Below are 12,038 nucleotides of genomic sequence, written 5' to 3'. Positions count from 1 at the left end.
ATATTTTTGAGGACATGAAAATGTATTTTCCTATTTGAACGTGTCAACTTCCACTGATAAAGTTGTACACACGGTTTGGTAGGGATAGGGAAGTGGGGAATAGGGGATAAGGATAAGGATGAGTACCCCTGGATACAATCCAGTTTATAGCCCGAAGGCAGGAACTCGGGATGGGAAAGAGTAAGAAAAAAGCGGGAAAAAGAAGTATAGGAGGAGAGTAAAAAGAGAGGGGCAGACCCTCTTGCAATGTTAGGTAGAATAAGGTAGAGTGGATAGGAGAGGAAAGGAAAAGGTTTTTTGGTTCACGCATCTAGCCCTGCTGCAATAAGAATGTTAGATGTTAGATGGCCCCCTTCGAAGGCAAAAATGGTATGATGGCAAATTATTTATGAGTTATGGATTTGAAAATTAATTTGGATTATTAATTAATGGTGGTTAAGGTGATGAATTAGTCGGTAGAGATATATCTCGGCCGGGGTGGGTCACAATTGATTTTGGGATCTAGTCTCCTCCACCAGTTGTGATCCCGAGTATGTCCGTTGGAAAGAGTCCTTGTAACTGTGCAAAGGTCGTCATCGTCAATGGCTAATTTGTCCCAGGTTTTCTGGCTAAGCCTGTGAAACCTGACATTGAGGGGTTCCAGCTTGGAATATTGATGGAGATCACGTATACTATTAAAATAAGGAGGCCCCTCCTTATAGGCTCGCCTCAGAGCTTTGTTTTGTACCGCTTGCATTTTCCTCAGTGATGACTTACTAATAGTACTAAATATTACAGTAGGGTATTCTAATTGTGGCCTTACTAGGGATTTATAAAGCCTCAGTTGTGTTTTAGTGGATAACCCCTTGAATCTTTTTAACCTACTGTCCGTCAATCTGGAAATGTTAACTCTATCTTTAACATGGGAAAGCAAGTCAGACCGTTTGAATGTACATCCAAGTATTTTTGCAGTATTTTTTTATGGAATACGAACGTTATCTATGATTATAGGCGGAGGATTGTTGACCGTTATTGATAATAATTGGAATTTGTTAATATTTGTAGTTATTTTCCATTTCTTTTCGTAGTTATTGATTTTTATTAATTCACGGACTGTCTTTCTCTGTAACCATAATTTATGTTTATTAGGATAGGTTATCACTTGGGTATGGTCATCGGCAAATATGATCTGAAGGCAGCCCTCAGCAGGTGGAGGGGTGTCTTTAATATAAAAGTTGTATAGTGTAGGGGAGAGAACACTACCCCGAGGAACTCCTGAGAGTAATTGAAACTCTGGCCCTATGTAATCTCTAATTTTGATCATGGCAACCCGGTCATCTAAAAAGTTGCATAGCAGTCTGGTTATTATATCTGGCAATTGTGCCTCTAAAAGTTTATATTTTAAGCCCTCATGCCAAACCTTATCAAAGGCTCTGCTTACATCTCTTGAAATTAAGTTACATCCACACCCTAAACTTTTTTTTACTGCTATGTATTCATACAATCTGGCTAATGCTAGTTGGGTCCCCTTGCGTTGAGTGAACCCATACTGATTCTTATTCACGAGCATATTATCATCCAAGAACTCCTCAAACCTTACTTTTATTATCTTTTCAAATATTTTCCCAGGAGTCTCTAATAGGGATATCGGTCTATAATTCGATACTGAAGTTAAGTCTTTACCCTTTTTCCCTATAAAGGGTAGTACAGCTCTCTTGAAAAAGTCTGGCCAGTAGCCCATACTTAGGGACTCATTTAAGATGTGACAGAGAAAGGAGAGCATTGAATTAGGAAGATTTTTTAGAATAATTTTATTGACTTTTGATTGGCCAGGAGCTTTGTTTTGAAACTGTTTAATGATATTGATAATATCCTGGAGTTGGATAGGTTTCAAGAAGGAGTCGTCCTCGTCAAGCCTCCCTAGATCTACCGAATCGTGAGGGACTATGCGACCAGCTTGTTCACGGATTGCCGCCATGACATGTTGCTCATGTTGTTGATCAAACCTACGATTTTCTTCTGGGTCAATCCTAAAGATGTTTGACCAGAAGTCTCTGAAAACAATCTCTTGTTCCCGAGGAGCATAGACCTTCTCATTATTGTTAATGATGTAGGCTACGGGATCTGAGGACGAACCTAAAAGGTTCCTAACCATTCTCCAAAATTTACCTGGGTCTTTATAAGAGACCTAACACTTGTTCAAGAGAGTGTCCCAGTTTGAGCTAATGAGTTCTACAGATTCGATTTTGATACGTTCTTGTATGTCATGGATGTATTCTAAAATATGTCTTGATGGACCTTGGATATTAATTTGATTTAAGGCCTCTTTGTAACGGAATTGTAGCAGTTTGAGGAGGTCAGTTTCCTTAGTGAAGGGTAGGATTCTATGGGTTATGATGGGAATATACTGCTCTGAGGCTTCCTTGATCAACCTATACCAGAAAGTTAGTTTGTTGTCAATATAGGTTTTATCTTTTAAGATATTATTCGGTTCGTCATAGTTAGAGAGAGAGTCATCGAGTGAGTCCTTAAAACGTTCCCAGTCAGCATTATTGATATCAAGTGTAGGACTAGTTGGTACCAAAATGGGTCTCACAGTAAGTTTTAAAACTAAGGGAATATGATCTGAAGTGGTTAGAGGGCCTTGAGTGAGTGAATAATTAAAAATGTGTAGTCTATTAGAAAGAAGAATATCTGGCCTGCCAGAGGTTCTCCTGTGAAAGAATGTGTCAAAATCTGGTCCTAAGAACCTTACGAGGTTCCTATTCAATAGAATGTTTATAAGATTCCCTATTGGGTTAATTCTATTGTGGCCTAGGGCCGTGTGGGCTGCATTGAGATCAGCCAGCAGGTAGACTGGGATATTACGTCTCATCAATGAGAGTACATCCTGTTGTGGGAATATTGGGTTTCTGGGGGGTAGGTAAGTAGTTGCCACTACCACTGGTCCCCGTACCGTTTGCAGTTCAACTGCTAAAAGGTCATGGTTGAAGCCGTCTATTAACTTGACTGTAATATCCCGTCTGACCGCTATTGCTATCCCAGCGCTCTGTTCTCCAGAGATGTTACTTTGGAAAACATTATAGTTCCAGATTTTGATGCGGGAGGAATTCGGAATGCCTGTGGAATTGAGAAGGATGAGGTGTGGGGAGAGAGAGGAATAAATATTAGAAAGTTCCCTACTACGTAGGAAAGTCCACGTCAAAACATCATGTTGGATTACTGTGAGAGTATCCATTAGGGTAACCGTCTTTTACTTATATCATAAAATCCAGAGTCTAACCTCCCGAATTTGTCTGCATTCAACCTTGTGAGTCTAGGGACATACTTGTCAAGTTGGATTGAGCCATTGTTTAGTAGACCAACTACAAAACTGTTCTCTAATTTTTCCGTAAAAAGGTATTTGATAGTCTTTGATTCGAAAATCATTTTCTTTAAAGATTCATGAGTAGCCGATCTGGGGACTGTGGTATTGATTGACGAATAAAGTCTGAAACCAATTTTTGTTACCTTAGGTTGATTAATGTGGGGAAAGGGTGGGAGGGCGATGGCGCCTTGTGATACTTCAACATGAACAACTGCTGAGGTGGAGGGTTGTGGCTGCTTTTTGGCAGGATTGGCAGGTTCTGAAATATCAGAGTCAGAGTCACTGAGAACTCTTTTCCTGCTTAGATCCTCTGTCTCCATATCATCAGTAATTGTGAGAGCCTGTGGGGGGTTAGAGTCGGTCTGAGGTCCTGATTGAGCCTGTGGGGGGTTAGAGTCAGTCTGGGGTCCTGATTTCAAAAGGGTAGAGACTTTATTAGCCAATTTAATGGCCTCAGTAGGGATTTTAACTATTGGTAGGCCATTAGCTTTATAAAAGGCATCTACCATAGACTGAAAGGTGCCAGGTTCAACCGCCTCGCTCAGGTTAGCCATAATTATGGCTGTGTTCATTACAGTGAACTGCTGTAATGAAAGGTTGTTCTGGACAGGGAGAGCAGAGATCGCAGCGGAGTTATTTGCCTTAGGGGCCGTGGCCTGGGCGAAGGATACGGTCGGTGATGTCAGTGATTGTTGGGTCCTTAAAGTGTTAGCCTGGTCTTTAACCATTGTTTTCCTGGTTGGGCATCTTGCAGCCATAGTTGGGTGATCCCCACTGCAAGTAATGCACTTATGGTTGCTACCATTAGTGCACTCCGTCCAGTAGTATTCCACAGAGGCGCAGACTGAGCAGATCTTATATGTATCGGGCTTAGGGCAATCTTTCTTTACGTGGTCACACTTATAACATCTCATGCACTGGGGTAATGTGATGTGAATGTCCTGTCTCAAGAATTTGGGGGGAAATGACTGTCCAGAGATGAGAAGTCCCTTAATCAGGCAATCTCTCACCATCTGGACAGTGTCCATTTTGATCTTGAATGTTGAGTAAACATTGGGCAGTTTGATTACTTCAGTGACTTTCACATTATTCCTTTGTTCAATGTCATGCTTGAGGTCGTCAACGGATTGGGTATAGATCGGGGCTTGTGCCTGGGTGACCACTAGGGTCCTCTGAGCATTCAGGTGAGGGGGGTCCAGTATTTCCAAGTTCCTACGCAGGAAAAGTTCTTTTACCTTAGGGTTGATCAATTTTTCTACATTAGTTTCATCTGCAATGGCATAGAAACATTTATTTGCTGTCTCAAGTTTATGAATGTAGAGAGAATTTTCCTGTAGAATACGCCATATTTCAAGGCGGCAGGACTCACTGTCAGTACCCTGACTAGTGTCTTTTATCTTCACTTTTCCCATCGTGAAGAGACGAGAGATAAAGACATTAAAATGATTACATTGAAAATGAAAATTAAAACGAAAATTTAACTCTTAAAATCTTGAGTATTCTTATGGGGGAAATTAATGAAAATAACTCTACGGGTTTTCACGTAACTTTTCGGGACTCGATATTTTAACTTTTAATAGTATTGCAATGGCGTGAGGCGAAATTCAATAACATGAGCGGATGCACAACATATAAGTCCTTAAGGGAACTACAAAAAAGATCAAGTTTATTTTGAATTAAGGGCGCGAGAACCAAAAAACTAATGAATAACAAGAATAAAGGTATTAATAACACTTTATGAAAGGCAGTGCTTTATGTCTAATGGACTATCCTATGTAGGCACTACTGAAGAAGTATGAGCCTAAACATTGCAGCATTACCCAGTGCCCCCAGAGAGTTTTAAGACCACAACGGCAACTCCGGGGGTAAAGGGCTACTGATGGTTAGTGGTAGAATTGCAGGAGAGAGACAGAGAGAGAGAGAGATACAGTTCAGGTAAGAGGTGGTTTAGATCAGGTAGGGGGCGGGTAAGGATGAGGATATATGGTTGCGAGATGCATGGCCACGTGACACAACGTCAGACAACATCGGATCCGAGCTGTATATTTGCTGCTATGAAGGTTGCTGGGAGAGAGCTGGGAGACGTCTGATCGGGTTGGTGTCCAGGAGCTGAATGGATGGATGATCGATGGATGAGTTGTACACAAATATACGCATATCATCTCACACATACACACACACACACACACACACATATATATATATATATATATATATATATATATATATATATATATATATATATAAATATATATATATATATATATATATATATATATATATATATATATATATATATATATATATATATATATATATATATATATATATATATATATATATATATATATATATATATATATATATATATATATATATATATATATATATATATATATATATATATATATATATATATATATATATATATATATATTATACATATACATATAAGTATATATATATATATATATATATATATATATATATATATATATATATATTATGACAAATATATTTTCTATATCCTAATCAGTCATTGTTATCTATATTACAAAGTAAGATTTTAGAAGCAAAAAATGATATATGAAATAGTAAAAAAAAGCCATAATAACATAAATATTTTTTTCTATTTCAAGACTGTTTAATAAAATTCAATTTAGAGTGGGATGCAGCCAAAAAAAATATTTATCAAAATAGATACGATTAAATATCAAAATAGTTAAAATAGCATGTTCCCTCTGATGATAAAAAAAGGTTAAAAACATATAAATCAGCCTTTTTGTGAGATAAATAAAATTATATTGATGTTCACTTGGATGTATGAGAACACAATTCAATGTATATATTTTTGAGGACATGAAAATGTATTTTCCTATTTGAACGTGTTAACTTCCACTGATAAAGTTGTACACAAATATACGCATATCATCTCACACATACACACACACACACACACACACACACACACACATATATATATATATATATATATATATATATATATATATATATATATATATATATATATATATATATATATACATATATATATATATATAAATATATATATATGTATAAATATATATAGATATATATATATATATATATATATATATATATATATATAATAGATAATATATATATATATATATATATATATATATATATATATATATATATATATATATAGATATATATATATATATATATATATATATATATATATATATATATATATATATATATATATATATATATACATATATACATATACAGTACATGTATATATATATATATATATATATATATATAATATATATATATATATACATATATATATATATATATATATATATTATGACAAATATATTTTCTATATCCTAATCAGTCATTGTTATCTATATTACAAAGTAAGATTTTGAAGTAAAAAATGATATATGAAATAGTAAAAAAAAACATAATAACATAAATATTTTTTCTATTTCAAGACTGTTTAATAAAATTCAATTTAGAGTGGGATGCAGCCAAAAAAAATATTTATCAAAATAGATACGACTAAATATCAAAATAGTTAAAATAGCATGTTCCTTCTGATGATAAAAAAGGTTAAAAACATATAAATCAGCCTTTTTGTGAGATAAATAAAATTATATTGTAGAATAAATTCCTATTTCTTATGAAGAGATAATTGTTATGAAGATAAATGGATGGACTCTCTCTCTCTCTCTCTCTCTCTCTCTCTCTCTCTCTCTCTCTCTCTCTCTCTCTCTCTCTCTGGTGAAGATATAACTATTCAATATGAAAAAGAGAAGATAATTTTTATGAAAATAAATGGCTTTACTCTCTCTCTCTCTCTCTCTCTCTCTCTCTCTCTCTCTCTCTCTCTCTCTCTCTCTCTCTCTCTCTCTCTCTCTCTCTTTGTGGTGAAGATATATCTATTTAATATTAATAAGAGAAAGTGATTTTAATGAAGGTAAATGCTCTCTCTCTCTCTCTCTCTCTCTCTCTCTCTCTCTCTCTCTCTCTCTCTCTCTCTCTCTCTCTCTCTCTGTGGTGAAAATATATCTATTTAATATGAATAAGAGAAAGTCATTTAAATGAAGGTAAATGCTCTCTCTCTCTCTCTCTCTCTCTCTCTCTCTCTCTCTCTCTCTCTCTCTCTCTCTCTCTCTCTCTCTCTCAGGTGAAGACAACCATTTCTTATGAAGAGATATTTGTTATGAAGATAAATAGATGGACTCTCTCTCTCCCTCTCTCGCTCTCTCTCTCTCTCTCTCTCTCTCTCTCTCTCTCTCTCTCTCTCTCTCTCTCTGGTAAAAAGAGAACTATTTCATATGAAAAAAGAGAAAATCATATATATAAAGATGAATGGGTAAACAAGGAAAAAATTAAAATGAGAGGAAAAATATTCAATTAACGAAAACAGTACCTACATAAGAATATGTAACTTAAAGAGAGAACGTTGCCCTACACAGGCCTGAATGTTGAGGCAGGTTAATGAGAAAACAGATCTTAGAATAACTGATGAAGGCAGACAGTTGTTTTGCGAAGAGGAAACAATCCTGACTCGATGGAGTGAGTAGTTGTAGAAGTGATCGATGGTCGAATGCAGAGTTGTACAGTAGAGAAGGTAATACTGTGAATAAATAGGATTATTATGAATTTCAAGGATTTTTCCATTATGGAATAGTGATGTGAGGAGGACTATCAATATCTTTAAAAAATTAGAATATACTCATGTACACGGGGAAATATAATAGATTAATTGGATATAATTGATTATAACTAGGTGAGAGAAAAGTTGCAAAATAATGTGTAACAGGAATAATTGTTCCCATAGACTTGTCTCCCTTGTATAATTAAAAACAATAGACTGGCTATATATATATATATATATATATATATATATATATATATATATATATATATATATATATATATATATATATATATATATATATATATATATATATGTATATATATATATATATATATATATATATGTATGTATATATGTATGTATATATATATAAATATGTATATATATATATATATATATATATATATATATATATATATCTAGTCATGTTCAGCTCTCCCTCTCCTTGTGCCTCTGGTGCCTGTATGTGCAAATCTATCTGGATATTTAGCCATCACTTCTAACGGGTTGCATACACTGGCAATTATTATTGGATGACCAACGTTACTTATATCATAATAAGTACAAATACGTCAGTTGTTATGAAAATATATACTATGCTTATTCCAAAGAGAGTAGAGAGAAATATTGATGAAAAACAGAGATATAAACAAGCAGGATTTAAAAAAAAAAAAGTAGATGTTATAATGACCAAATTTTCATTTTGACATATGTTATACAGCAATGCGTAGAATGTAGAAATCTACTTCTGATGGCATCTGTGGCCTATGAAAAATCCTTTGATGGTGGGCACCGGCATATTTTGTGGAGATTCCAGTGTTATTATGGAATTCCTCTTAAATATGTGAATTTTATTAAGTATGTTCTGGAACAAAGCAAGCGTAAATTTAATGTTAGTAGATTCTTATCAAATGAATTTCCAGTGAAGTGGAGTACTCCAAGGGAATGTATTGTCACCTATGTTGTTTATTCTCTTCCCCGTGGATTCTGTAATGCATATAACAGTTGGGGATGGTGGAGAAGGATTCGACTGGATTGGTAACAGGAAATTAGCTGACCTAGAGTATGCTGATGATGGTGTCATATGCAGAATACCAGAGGATATACAATGCTTGCTTACCAGAATACATGAAATATCATAGAGGTTGGGCTCAAGATAAATAGGATAAAGACAGAGAAGATGAAAACGGAGTATGCATTGGAAGATCCAATATCATTGAAAGGAGAAATGATTAATGAGGTAGAATCATATTTAGGAGCTATGATCTCCAATTAGAAATAGAGTTTAGTGGAAGATTAAGAAAAAAAATCAGTTAATGACTTGGTTAAGTAAAATTTGGAAATCTTATCACTTGAAATTACTCATCGGTGTTACTGTATGGTCATGAGTCATGGTATGAAAATTAAATGATATCCAACAGATATATTAGATTTGAGAACAAAGCCCTCTGAAGGATATTAAAAGTTTATTGGCAGGACAGGAGTGCCATGTGTGGATGATATTATGATGAGGGGTAGATGGAGATGGTTTGGGCCTGCTCTTCATACTCCTCAAGAGAGATTAGTTCACCAAACGTTTAACTGGCCTCCATAAGACACTGGAATAATGGGAAGACCCAGTCCTACATGGCTTAGGACTATGAAGCGTGAAATGGGAGATGATAAAGCGAGAAGTATTTAATTAAAATCTGAAGATAGAGACGACTGGCGAAATCTAACCGAGGCCCTTTGCTTCAATAGGCGTAGGAGGAAATGATGATGATGAAGTACTTGGCATTGTACACTATTGTTGAGAAAGTAGGCAAGATAAGTGTAAGGGTTGAACATTTAACGTTCGAGTTTCAAACCTGAAGGTCTTTGTAACTATAGCCGTCTTTACTATTCGAGTTTCTGCAAATCTCTCTCTCTCTCTCTCTCTCTCTCTCTCTCTCTCTCTCTCTCTCTCTCTCTCTAAATCAGCTTTTGAACTGTGTACAATTAAACATTAAATTGTTGTTTTATTCGGTTAATGATCGGACAATGCTTTTTTATTATTGATGTTATTGATATCCTGTGGTTTACCCCAAAATTTAAAACTTCTTCCTTTTATCTTTATATTTTTTTTAATATTATAAGTGTGCACAAGTAGTGATATATGTTTTATACTTTTAGTGATTATTTTTTATATATATATTTCGCTTATACGGCAATAAATCTCTTCAATATTTCAACTTATCTGAAGCTTTTATTGTGATTTTTATCTACTCAAAAAACCTACATTTACTTAGTCCATTTAATATAGAAAGAAATGGAAAATTCGTTTGCAATATTTTGTTCAAATTCCAATTTATTTTTAAAGTCTCATGTTCAAATGTTCAAATGAGCTAGAGGAAGGAAGTGTTCCGATTCAGCTGTAGTATTTACGAAGGACTTGACCTGGCATTTTGTGTCAACAATTACAGTCCATTAATTGGTGAGCATAACGGTTTTATTTACTAATTGGAAGTTTTAGAATTTTATGAAGAGTTTTTAGTATTCAGTCAAAAGAAGGGAGATATAGAAAGAAAACGAAAGAGAGGGAGAGTATATGGATGACCATGATATTGACCTGAAGAAAATATTAAAAATTCTTTAATCCTTGCTTAGTGTCCTATGTCACGATCTGACATTTAAATAGCTTTTCTTTAAGGTGATACTTATCACTAACTTATTTAGATAGCTTTTTCTTAAGGTGATACATATCTAGCTTCTATGAATAGCTTTTCCTTAAGGTGATACATATCACTAACTTTGAACTAGATTTATGCATAAGAACTTCAATATGTAGCTGGAAGTCTCTGGAGAGAGAGAGAGAGAGAGAGAGAGAGAGAGAGAGAGAGAGAGAGAGAGAGAGAGAGAGAGAGAGAGAGAGAGAGAGAGATAGGGGTAACAGATGTTTAGTGAGATACTTTATTGTTGATATACTGACCTAACAATTAAAAAGATTTCTGGAAGTAATACATATCCCAAGAGATATTTTTCTTTTATTTGGGAGTCAGCAAAACATTTGTCTGAATAAACATGAATTTTAGACGATATTTTGAGCGGATATTCTAATCAAAACTGTCTCTTTGTGCTGGATTTTAAAAGATATTTCGAGTTAATAATTTAGTGTGTACGGTTTTTTTGCACTTAGTAAATAAAGCCTTTTTGGCAATAGATACCAAATGGAAAATGTTTTCTGATGGGTTACCACAAACTTTATAAATTGAAGCATAAAAAAAGGAAGGTTAGGCCTAAAATACCCATTTCTTTATTGTTTGTTGTTTTCTGCTACTGGATGAGAATTCATTTATTCCCTTTTATTTATAGTACAATCATCATAGTACTTTTTAGTAATGGTGTCCATTAAGATACCCCTAGAAATCTGCTCTTAACAAGAAAAGAAAAAAATAATGATGGGATATAAAATTTCATTCTCTCTCTCTCTCTCTCTCTCTCTCTCTCTCTCTCTCTCTCTCTCTCTCTCTCTCTCTCTCTCTCTAAGCATTTAATGAGGATTATGTCAATATGTGGATTAGTTAAAATAATTTTATTTCCAGATCTTTTGGTGTCAAAGATGTATCCTAAAAAATGACTCACAATATTCTAGATTGCTTTTTTCAGCATGTTAACTTTTTCTTCTTACCCTTTAAGGTTTCAGTACAAATAAAACCATAAAATCCTTTAAAAATGCATATTAATATTGTCGATACGAGTCTGCACTTTATTAAAAAAAGCTGTAGAATTAGTTACTACGTCACAAACAGCCAAATATTTCATTTATTCTCATATGTGCTCTATATTATTTTGACAAAAGGTCCCTTCCAATATTTTCCCTTTGCTATTTATTGTGTTTTTTTTTTTTTTGCACCCCAGAATCATTCAAACAACCATTGTTTGTATTTTTGTATAGAGGGAGGTCGCATTTATAGGGAAATGCTAGCCATGGCTTTGGCAAAGATATCTAATGTTTCGTCGATTTCCTATAGAGAATTGTCTTGCTAATAAGTGAAAATACAACAGATTGAG

This window comes from Palaemon carinicauda, chromosome 9 (assembly GCF_036898095.1).
Source record: "Palaemon carinicauda isolate YSFRI2023 chromosome 9, ASM3689809v2, whole genome shotgun sequence".
Taxonomy (NCBI): domain Eukaryota; kingdom Metazoa; phylum Arthropoda; class Malacostraca; order Decapoda; family Palaemonidae; genus Palaemon; species Palaemon carinicauda.
This window is presented reverse-complemented; position numbering follows the sequence as displayed.